Source organism: Miniopterus schreibersii, assembly GCF_964146895.1.
Source record: "Miniopterus schreibersii genome assembly, chromosome: 3".
NCBI lineage: Eukaryota > Metazoa > Chordata > Mammalia > Chiroptera > Miniopteridae > Miniopterus > Miniopterus schreibersii.
The window spans coordinates 27600607-27611797 of record NC_138103.1 but is presented as its reverse complement, the minus strand read 5'-3'; the positions used below and the strand labels follow the sequence as shown (position 1 = coordinate 27611797).

The 11191-nt window shown below is 54.4% G+C and overlaps 1 protein-coding gene across 4 annotated transcripts in view; it reads left to right on the top strand.

Moving 5' to 3' along the window:
- Positions 1 to 359: 359 nt before the first annotated feature.
- GTF2IRD1 (GTF2I repeat domain containing 1) overlaps positions 360 to 11191 on the top strand; it is a 99522-nt gene continuing 88690 nt past the window's right edge. For all 4 annotated transcript variants that reach the window (XM_081132504.1, XM_081132502.1, XM_081132501.1 and 1 more), the window contains exon 1: positions 360 to 438. The gene's annotated coding sequence lies outside the window, so the exon portion shown is untranslated. The remainder of the gene's footprint in view (positions 439 to 11191) is intronic.

Here is an 11191-nt window from a genome sequence, read left to right as displayed (position 1 = left end):
GGAGCGGCGCTCCCCCCGCGGTGCCCAGGCTGGGGCGCGGGGCGGGCCGGGCGGGCTAATCCCGTATGTAAATGACAGCCAATGGAGGGTGGTGTTGCGCGGGGCTGGGATTAGGGCCGGGGCGAATGACTGGCAATCTTACTGGGATTACAGAACAAAGAGCCTCCCCGCGCTCCCGCTCTCGGCTTCGCTCCCCGCGCCGCGCCCCGCCCTCCGCCGCAGCCCGCGCCGGGGGTGGGGGCCGCCGAGCGCCAGCCCCCCGGCCGGCCGAGAGCCCCCGCCGCGGCCCCCTCCCCGGCCCGCGTCCCTCCCGCCCCCGCCGCGCGCGCCGTCCCCCATTCTCCCGGATTAATTAAGGAGGCAGCGGCTGGAGGCTGCGTCCTGGCCGCGGGCCGGGGCCGGGGCGCCGCTGGCAGGAGCGCTTGGGGATCCTCCAAGGTAGGAGAAACTTTTGCGGGGGGCGGGCGCCCAGGCCCTTCTCCCCTCTTCTCCCACCCCGGTGGCCCCCGCCCCTCCCCCTCAAGGTGTTACAGAATCTGGGTCCGGCTTTTGGGTGCATTGGGAGGCACGTGACTGGGATTATAATTCGGGCCGGGGGAGGGGAGGGATGGCCGCCCCCACCTGCCGGGAGGGGTTGGGAGCCGGGAGCTGTCACCCCTGGCCCTTCAGGAGGTGGGGGACTCCCCGGACGGGCAGCGGGCTGCTGCAGTTGGCGAATGAGGTCAGTCGTGCTGCCCGTGGCGGCAGGCGCCGGTGTGGGAGCTGAGGGGGCTGGGAAGGCCGCGGCCCCCGCCCCCACCTCTGCCTTCCTTGGGCTGGCCCCCCACTCGCAGTCGGAGTCTAACGCGGCCAGTACTGCCCCAGCACAGTGGTTCCTGTCGGATTCCCCTGGGAGAGTGCTGGCCTGAGGATGGCAGCTGAACCCCTGGGAGGGGAGAGACTCAGAGGTTGGCAGGGGAGTGTTCAAAGGGTTCAGAGGAGCAAGTTGGGGTGCCCCATCTATGGGCAGTCGCTGAGTTCTTGCAGATGGGCCAGGAGGTCAGGCCGAGGAGGGGCAACAGGGTGCTTGATGCTCACCTCCAATCCCGAGTCCCTGGGAGTGAGGGATTTGATGCCTCTCCTGAGCTCTCCAGCCTTGCCTGGGGCCGGGGAAAGGGAGGATGCCTTCGCTTGGGCCCAGGGCAGAGGGGGACCAGACGGCTGAGAGTTCTGCCCTCCCAGGCAGTGCTGTACTGGGCTCGGGCTCTGGACATCTGGCCGTGTGATCCAGCCTCCAGGACCAGACATGGGGTGGGGGGCTCCTGTGTCCCCATCACAGCTGGAGTCAGGGAGCACACCTTGTAGGGGATCTCTGCCTGACATGTGGGAGAAGCACTAGCCTTGGATGGAGTGTGGTTTGAGCTACCCAGGGATTGACCTGGGCCTGGCAGCAGGGTGAGGGGTGGACCCAGACAGCTTCTAGAGGAGTAGGCATTTATTTGCAGGGGCTTTTCTTATTGCTCACTGCAGAAGGAGGGGGTGGCCAGAAGCTGCTCCCACCCCTCTGACCATCATCTTCCTCTGTGTATTTGGTGACCCTGTGGCTGGAACTGCTAGCTCCTTGGCATTGGCCTTAGGCCTCGGGGCTTGGGAGGTGCCTTAGAATAGCGTTTGTTTCAGCAGCGTCATTCCCAAAGGGAAAGGGCACCGGCATTGATTATCTATTCGGAGCAGGCAGCAGTGGCTGGGAGGCTGCTGGTTGCTGGCTGGGAGGGGCTGGGCACAGGACAGCAAGGATGGGGTCAGGCAGGTGGCCATCATGAGCCAGCCATCCAGTGCAGGGTCCAGGAGTGTGTGAGGTGGACCCTGACCTCTTCTGAACAGGGACTGGGGACCAAAGAACAAACCTTGCCCCAAAGCAATAGGATGTCAGAACCCCCAAACTGCTTTTGGGATGTGGGAGGCTTAAGACCACACCCCATTCTGGAACCTGCTCTGAGGGTGACCTAGAAAGTCTCAGCTCTGACTCAGAGGGTCCCGGAGGGCCCCAGTGGAGGAAACGAGTAAGGCTTAGAACCCTCCGGCCACTCATTCAAAATGTGGGAGAACTTGGGGTTGAAGATTGTAAAACTGGGTTTTGAAGACAGCTTATAGGGGCACACTTAACCTACTTAAAACTGTTTTTTAGATGCTGGAGGAAGGGACATTTATTGCAATGTACTAATCACAGATACATTTTATGTGTTCAGGCTCCCAGAGCTGGGCTAGCCCCTGGCACAGTGGCAGTTAGCGCTTGGTGCTTGGATGTAGTCAGGGAGGCAGATGTGAATATAGGGGTCTCAGAGGCAGCCGTTCTTACAGCTCTCCGGTCTCCAGCATCCATGGTGGCTACAGTTTGGTAGAGGACCGGTTAGTTGTTAGAGACCCCCAGGTGAGGATCCGAGTGTGATGTGGTGGGTGATAGTTTGGGGTGTTCGTGTCCCACATGTGACCTTGGAACCAAGGGCCACATCTCCTGTTCCATCCTCATTCTCGGTTCTGGTTCATCTCTGTCCATCCACAGCTTCCTTGGTCCACTCATTGAATCCTACAGTTTTCCTGAATGGCCTTTGCACATGCTGTTCCTCTTACCTGGAAGGTTCTTCCTAAGCTTCCCCTGAGGGGCATAGAGGGCTTTCTTTAATGGCTCTACCTGACTGGGTTTGGGGGAGGGCAGGGGTTATAGAATTTGTGTTTTTCCTCTCCTTGGTCAGGACATAGCTATCTGTCATGTCCCCACAGCTGGCCAAAGTGCTACCTACCTCTCTGTCCCCATGACATCCTGTCCTTCCAATGTCCCAACATTGATCTCACTCAAAAGTTACATTGCTGTCTCAGTTGCCCTAGGGACAGGGCAGGGACTGAGGCTTGCATTTGATTCCTTGGTGCCCCAGGGTTGGTACCCAAATACCTGTTGAATGGTTACTTGAGTGAATGTATGAATAAGGGCATGCTCCAGAGCCTTGGCCCACATCTCTAAGCAGACTCTCCTGTTGTTCCTGAATTTCCATCAATGGGACAGGTCTCCCACAATGGTAGGAATCCCAGGTTCTTTCCCTGAACTTCCTACTCCCTGTCTTCCGAGGGCCCACTCTTGCCCCACGACCCCAGTCTGTGTCTTCCCCTGAACCTGAGCCTGGGGCTTTGTTCCCCAAGTGTCATCCATCCTGTTTCTCACAGTCCTCTGACTCTCAGCCATTCATGGGCATCTCTCTGATGCTTGGCAGCCTGGGACATGGTCAGGTTCTTTGGGACAAGCTAGGAGTGTGTGCCAAGCCTCGGGGTGGGGGTGCCTGGGAACAAGACCTGCAGGGTTAATTCACAAACACCAGAAAGCAGAGCAGGACCCAGGGCCAAGGGCTCGGGACCTCTTTGGAGGATGAGGGGCCTAGGAGCCATGGACCTTGAGGAGATTGGAAGGGAATTCCCAGCAAGAATTCATAAGTCGGGATGGAGTGGTGGGAAGGGTTGGTTTGTATGGGAGAAGGAGGTGAACCTGGTCAGAGACAGTGGGATGTCACCCCCTTGGTATTGTGGAGACTTCTGTGTGTAGGTATTGGGGGCTTCAGGTGGGTCTCAAGGAGAACCGGTCCGTTCGCTGAGCACCCAGGTTTCTTTGTTGCAGGGATGCGTGACTGGGACTGTCTGTGATCCTCATGCTCACTGGGGCTCATACTTTGTCATTTCAGACTTGGTGCTATGGGTAACAGTGATGACAGCAAAGAGGCCCAGAGCCCTGGGGGAGGGTGGTGTCAGGGGCTGAGCCCTTGTTCTATGAGTTAGATTTCCTGAGTGAGCTGGTGAGGCTGTACTTTGTCCATACCAGGCTTGGGGTGACTGGAGGGGGTGTCTCAAGCAAAGAGCAGAACTCTCCTTCCAAACATCCTTCCTCTTGGGTCGGAGCTTGGCCTGGCTGACCCAGAGCTATTTGTGTGCCCACCTGTCTCCCTCCTTCAGGACCACCTGCTTTGGGTTGCCAGATTTAGCTAATAAAAATAGGGATGCTGCTCTGGCCAGTGTGGTTCAGTTGGTTGGAGCGTTGTCCTGTACACCAAAAGGTTGCAGATTTGATTCCTGGTCAGGGCACATACCTGGATTGCAGGTTCGATCCCCAGGCAACAGATCAATGTCTCTCTCTCACATTGATGTTTCTCTCTCTCTCTACCCCTTTCTCTCTCTTTCCCTCTCTCTAAAATCAATAAGCATGTCCTCAGGAGAAGATTTTTAAAAATACGATATTGGGGACATAGCTTACACTAAAAGTTCATTGTTTATTTGAAGTTCATACTGAACCAGAGTCTTGTGTTATCTGGCAACCCTACAGCTTTGGCCTCTGGACAATGTTGGGGGCTGGGAAGGGGCTGAGGGTGTGGCTAAGGCCTGGAGTTGGGGTCAAGGCTTTGGGGATGGTCTGGAGTGAGTTTGAATTGGGCAGCTTTGATTCCTATTTCCTCAGTCACACATTCCCCAGTCTGTGGTCCAGATCTCCTGTGAGACCTGGAGGTATGGGGGCTCAGGGTCCCCAGTCTGTCTGCTGTGCCATTGTGGCCTATACAATGCATGAAGAGATGTTGGGAGGAGGGGAGTTGCCGAAACACCCTGTCGGAAACCAAATCAGGATTGCAGACAAGATTTCCAGAGCTAGGCCTGAGCACTGGGAAGTTGTTTCTCTGGTGCCTGCCTTCAAGGTTTGGAGATCCTGTCTCTGGAGCCCCTGGTAGGGGAGGGTTGGAGGGGCTGTCCCTTTGGAGGGAGGCCTGGTAAGTACAGCATTGTGGATGCTTGGAATTGCTGCCCACCCACCTCCCACCCCGCCATGCTACCATCAAGGCAAGATCCCCCTCAGCTCCTGTGCTACGCTGAGGACCCTGGAATGGCAGGGGGGATCATGGCCAGGAGGCGAGGCAGGGTGGGGTCTCGTGGCCATGTCCCCTCCTCCCCAGGCCAGGCATATGCTCATATGTAACATGGAGATGATACCCCCAGTCCTGAGCCCCAAGGTGGTGCTGTGGTTTGATGAGCTCCCTATTGCATGGTGGGGACTTCACAGCTGCTAGTGGGTATGTGGGTCACCCCTTTGCAGGTCTGGAGTGGATACAGGCTGGGAAGCCAGAGGTGAATGATCCCAGCTTGAGGGCTGGGGTCCTGGGCCTCTTACAGACACGCAGCAAGGCTGTGGCTGAGGATGGCGGGCACACTGTGAGCTGGAGCAGCTGGGTCTTATCCTTCCTGGGCCCATAACTGGCTGCCGCTTGTCTGGGGGCTTCAACAGGGCCACGCCTGTTTGCTGGCTGGGATCTAGCGAAGTCTCAAGGTACATTTTCTGGCTACTGACAGAACCACCATAAAGGTGGGTGGTCTTTGTCCATCTATCCATCTGCCTGTCAATCCACCAGCCAGTGAGAAACTTGCACAGGCGCCAGATCTTCGGGGTGCCAGGCTGTGGCATCCAGCTGCAAGCCGGCAGGTAGGAGGGGCTCACCTACACGTTATATGTGTTGTTAAGGGATGACAGACAGTGAAATGCCCACATCTTAAGTATTTTGTCCAAGGAGCTTGGCCAGTACACACACTCGCATAGCCCAGCCCCTGTCAAGACACAGAACATTCCATCTCCCCCACAAGTTCCCTCAAGCCTCTTTGTAGCCAACCCCCTTCACTGCTCCCAGCCCCTGACAACCACTGGTCTGTTTTCTGATTATAGCATCTTCCAGAGTGTCACATAGTCACATAAATGCAGTCACACAGTCTGCAGCTTGCCTGGCTTTGTTCACTGGGCTTAATGCATCTCCCATTGTCAGGAGCTGGTTCCTTTTGGTTGCTGAGTAGTATTCCATTGTGTGGATCTGCCACATGGTGGAGATCCAGCATACCTGGCTTGCCAAGCCCTGCTCTGGCTCAGGACCACCCAGAGGAGGGGGTGCCTTTTTCTAATTTTCACAAAGTTACCACCTGCACCCCATCCCCACCCTCATCGAGAGCTGACCTGAGCCAGGAGAGCTGCATACCTCTGTCCGCAGAGCTGGAATTTCATCCTCTGGTTCTGGTGACTCACATATACTGTGAGCCCCAGATGAAATTACACCTGCCTGCGGCTGCCCTCAGGGCTGGATGCTCCGCCATGCAGGTGGGCTCCTGAAACAATCGATGTTCTGGGGCCAGGACAGCTGGGGGCCTGGAGCACGCCTGGAGGGAGAGGAGCTGCCTGGCCCATCTCTGTGCCCCACTCCCCTAGGAGGCTGGGGGTCCCTAACCATGTTTCTCTGGTGTCCACTCCTGTAGCTTGTTACCTTGGGGTAGAAATTCTGTGTTTTCCTGAGCAAAGGCAGGGTTTCTGGGGGTAGTGAGGGAGAACAGTCGTGAGCATGATTTAGGGTCAAACAGCAGGGATGCTTGACCTCGGATGAGTGGCTTCACGTCTTTCTGCTTCTGTTTGGTCATCTGTAAATGGGAGGACCAGAGCATCTGGTGTGCAGGGCCAGCTTGCAACTCAGCTGGGGTAACCCAAGCTGGCAGGATTCCTCAGAGCCCTGGAGGGCCTGGGGGCCGCCAAGGGGGAGAGGAGGTGGGGACATGTGGGCTCCAGCTCCCTGTGTACCCCTTTGAGCCAGAGTAGGGCTTTTATCCAAGCTATCTGTTAGGGCTCTAAATAAAATGTTACCTGACAAAAGTTTTTGGTCAGCTCTGTGTGAACAGTGGCCTTTCTCCTCAATGTTTAAGCAGCACTGAGAGATTGGTTGGTCACAGGAGCTTCTAGTCAGGTGGATTCCTGCTCTGCCCACTGCATGTGACTTGTATGGTTGCCCAGTCTGCTGAGCCTCAGTATGACCATCTAGGAAATGGAGGCCACAGTACCCTGTGGGGCTTCTGGATGGGTGTCCTGAACAGCGGTGCCTGAGTGAAGGAAAGGCCCAACGAGAGATTGTCAGTCTTCCAGGGCTCGTGGCTTCCCAAGAAAAGGAAGCTCCCTGGGTGATAACCTGGCCTGCATGGTGTCTTAAAAGATTTGGGGTTTTTTCACTGTTTTTTGTGCAGAAGTCATTGGCTTTTCCTGGTGAGCTGGGCTCTCCCCAGCACCTCCCCCCTGCACCCTACCATCCCCAACCCCATGTCCTCAAAGGCTGGACTCCTCAGTCCAGTCCATGGACTGTACTCGGTAGGAAGCCTAGAAAGACTGTGGCTGGTTAGCCCTGTGTAGAAGGGCACTTGGGTGCTCCTAGGTGGTGCCCTGAGAAGGCAGGACCCCTGCCCGCCCACCCAGCCAGCTCCAGGGTGGTCCTGGCAGGCTCCAAGGGGGTCTTGTGACTGGGCCAGTCTGGTGTCTCTCTCATGTTTACCCAGGAGCTGGTTTTTCAGGTGTGGCAGCTTTCAGCAGAGAGGCCCAGGTTGGGAGAGAGGGGGTGTTTGGGAAAGAGGTGGTTGCCCCATTCTCCGTGTGGGCTCTGGCTCAGGGCAGGTGGGCTAACCACATCCTCCCTCTGATCCTGGGCCATCCCCACCCAGGGCCAGCTCTGTTCTCAACACATCGTAGATAGAGAGATGCTCTTAGTTGCCCTGGGTAGGAAGCCAGTGCCCCTCCTTGGGGGTTCCTTTGGCCACCTCAGGGCTTCCCCTCTTCCAGTAGGATGACATGGAACCACCAGGACCTTTGAAGTCAGGCAGACAAGGGTTCAAGTCTCAGTTCTACCACTGACCTGCTGTATGGCCTCGGGCAAGTGACTTCACCCTTCTGAACTTTTTTGAACAAACGAGGATGGTTATTCTGACATTGCAGGGCCCTTGGGAGGATCGGCACATTCAGTCAGGGGTTGGGGGGGAACTGGTCTACGTTTCAGTTAAGAGTATGTCAATGTTAAGGAACTGCAAAACCTGTAAAGAATTTTTGTGTTTATTTGAGCCAAACTGATGGCATATGCCAGGGAGCAAGATCTCAGATGCTCCGGAGAGTAACAGTTTGCAGTTTCTTTCACGCGTTTGGTATTAAGGAGGGAACATAAGACTACATGAGGGTGGGATAAGGCAAGATGGGGATTAGATGACAGGGTAGTTAATGAGATTATGTGTTTGCTTGAGGGTGGTCCCTTTTGAGGGGGGCAGAAAGGGGGCATTTCAGAGGTGTGTTAACCTAGGTGCAAAGGAACCATGGACAGGGCTTGCTTAAGGCAGAGATAAGCCTTTTACTAAAGAATTTATGTGCCTGGGGCATGAACCCACCATGAGGTGCCCAGTTAGGAATTTATGATCAGATCACCCTGTGAGGTTACTTTCCATGGAACCCTTTTTTTGTCCACAATCATTTTCCTTAACTTATCACATGATGACCCCAGAGGGGAACTGGACACCATCATTTCCCACTCTATTCCTAGCACCCGATCCTGTCGGGGACACACTGTCTGCCCATGGAGCATGGGCAATGCTGTGCCCCCATTTCTGCTTCTGTAAGCTGGGGAATTCCCAAGGATAGAACTGGTTAGTGCCCTTGGTCTGTCCACCCCTCAGCCCCTGGAGTGTGTAATTAGACATCATCAGGAGATGGCTGAAGCTACACAGAGGTATGGACTCTGCTCCTGGGTTTTGAGAACCTGCCCTCCGTGTAGGTAAGACAAGCCCACTCTCAGGGCAGCCGCAGGAGGTGACTTTTTGCTTGGCCCTGGAAGGTGGGTGGGATTTGGACCCAGGAATAGGCTGGGGTGGGGGACAGTGTGTGCGTGTAGCCAAGTGAGCATTTTGTTCCATATGTGGCAAGGAATTCCCTAGGGACCATCTTGGGGTGTTGCATTAGGTCCAGGTGAGGACCTTTGTCTGATCACCTGCCACTCTCCCAGGCTGGGTGTGACCAGGTCCTGCTTGTTTCTTTGCCAGCTATGATGAGCTTCCGTCAGTTTCTAGAACATACTGTGCTTTCCAATGTACTGTTGCTTCACCCTGGAACATGTTTTAATGTTCCCTGTCCATATCACTGGACTAATTCTCACTTTCATGTCTCACCTTGGATGTCACTTCTTCCCAGAAGCTTTCCCTGAAGCCCCTTCTAATCTGTGTTGGGGGCCCCTCATCGGTGTTCCTGCAACTCGTCGAACTTCTCCAGCATAGCCCTCATCACATACTATCTTCCAACTGCCCTTGGACTTATCTGTCACCTTCCAGTGGGTCAGGGCCCTGCTGCCCATTCCTCCACATTCTCAGCCCCTAGCACCCAGCCTGGCATAAAGAGAGTGTCTAGGACAAACATATGCCATGAATTAGAAGTGAGCTAGGTATTGGGGCATTTGGGGTGGGGCCTTGGAGGACTGGGGGGCTTTCTCCACCCTTCTATACTAACTTCTGCTGATTCTTTCCTGGAGACTGGCTCTGCTTGTGGCCGTGGCTCTCAGGCATCCAGAGATGGGGTGGTGGTGATGGGGGGGTGTCATGCCTACTGGGCTGGGTGCAGCCCAGATTTTGGGATTTCCCCTCTGTGAAGGGCAGCTGGTATGCATGGAGAGAACACAAGTATGGAGCCTCAGAACAGTTAATCCCCTGGGCTGTTTGGATATGCACTCTTGTGTGTGTACATGTATGTGGGCATACACATGTATGCGTGGCATCCTGGAGGCCACCAGCCATGACTGTGCCAGGTAATTTGAGTTTAGCTGAATCCTGACCTCTAGCCTGGGATGAGTACTGCCTGGTGACAAAGGGGATGAGTCCCTTAGTTAGGAATGCGTTTGACTCCAGGTAATAGAAAACCTGACTACAGAGGCTTAAACAAAGAGGGGTTTATTTATTCTGCAAGAAGTTCACGGATAGGTGGTCCGAGGCTGGGATGGGGGCGCAGTGATGCCTTCAGTTCTTTTCCTCCCTAGCATGTTGGTGTGTTTTTAGTGTTGTTGTCGTGTTTTAGTTTCATTTGAAATTATTTTCTTTAAAGTGTACTCTTTATTATGTTTTTTATATTCACAAAGTTGCGCAATATTCACCACTCTATAAATCAGGGCATTTCCATCATCCCAAGAAGAAATGCAGACCCATTGGGTCACCCCCATCCCCTCCCCTGTTCCCCCAGCAACCACTGATTTACTTTCTGTCCCTATAGATTTGCCTATTCTGGACATTTCATATAAATGGAATCATAACATGTGGTCATTGTGTCTGGCTTCTTTCACTTAGCTTAATGTTTTCGAGGTTCATCCATGTTGTAGCATATGTCCGAATTCCATTCCTTTTCATGGCAGAAGAATATTCCACGTAATGGATATGACACATTTTGTTTATCCATTTCTCAGTTGATAGACATTTGGGTTGCTTTTACCTTTTGGCTATTGTGAGTAGTGCTGCTGTAAACACCTGTGTACAAGTTTTGGTGTGAACTGTGCTGTTAGTTCTCTTGGCTAAATGCCTAGGAGTAAAATTGATGGGTCATAATGGCAATTCTGTGTTTAACATTTTGAGGAAATGCTAGATTACTTTCCAAAATGGCTAAACCATTCCCACCAGCAGTGTAATGAGGATTCCAATTTTTCCACATCTTTGCCAACACTTGGTATTATCCATCTTTTCTATTATAGCTGTCCTAGTAGGTGTGAAGTGCTGTCTCGTGGTTTCGATGTAGCATTTTGGATTTTGTCTTCGTGCTTGTGCCTCATGGTCACAAGATGGCTACATCCCCTCCAGCCCTCACACCCATGGTTCAGGTGGAGAGGAGGAGTTAGGGCAGAATCCTTCTCCTCTCACAGTTTTGCCTTCATGCACGCCCTCCTCGGGGACTTCTTCAGTATTGCACAGGTTCAACCCAGCTCCTTTAACTGCAAGAGAGCTGGAAAGACCTGGAGACATCCGCTTCCAGGCCTATTGGGAGAGGAACGGGGTTGGGAATGCCAATAAGTGAGCAGATCCCTAGTCTTCGCCCTTTGTGGCCCAGACCTTTGGGCATGTCTCCATTTCTCCAGGAGCAAGAAGAGGGATGTGGAACCCCTTCCTGCCGATGGATGGGGTGGGGCCTTAGATCATAGGCGCCTGGCTCTGCTGCAGCTCAGAGTTACCATTGCCCATCAGATGCCCCCTGCCCAGGAGTCCTGGGGGCCCACACCTTGTGGAGGGCAGTGCCAGTTACCTCCCAAGCCACCCTGACTTCCCTCCTCACCCAGAGACCTTTCTGCTCAGCCCAGGAAGCCTGTAGTCCAGGGCTGTCCTA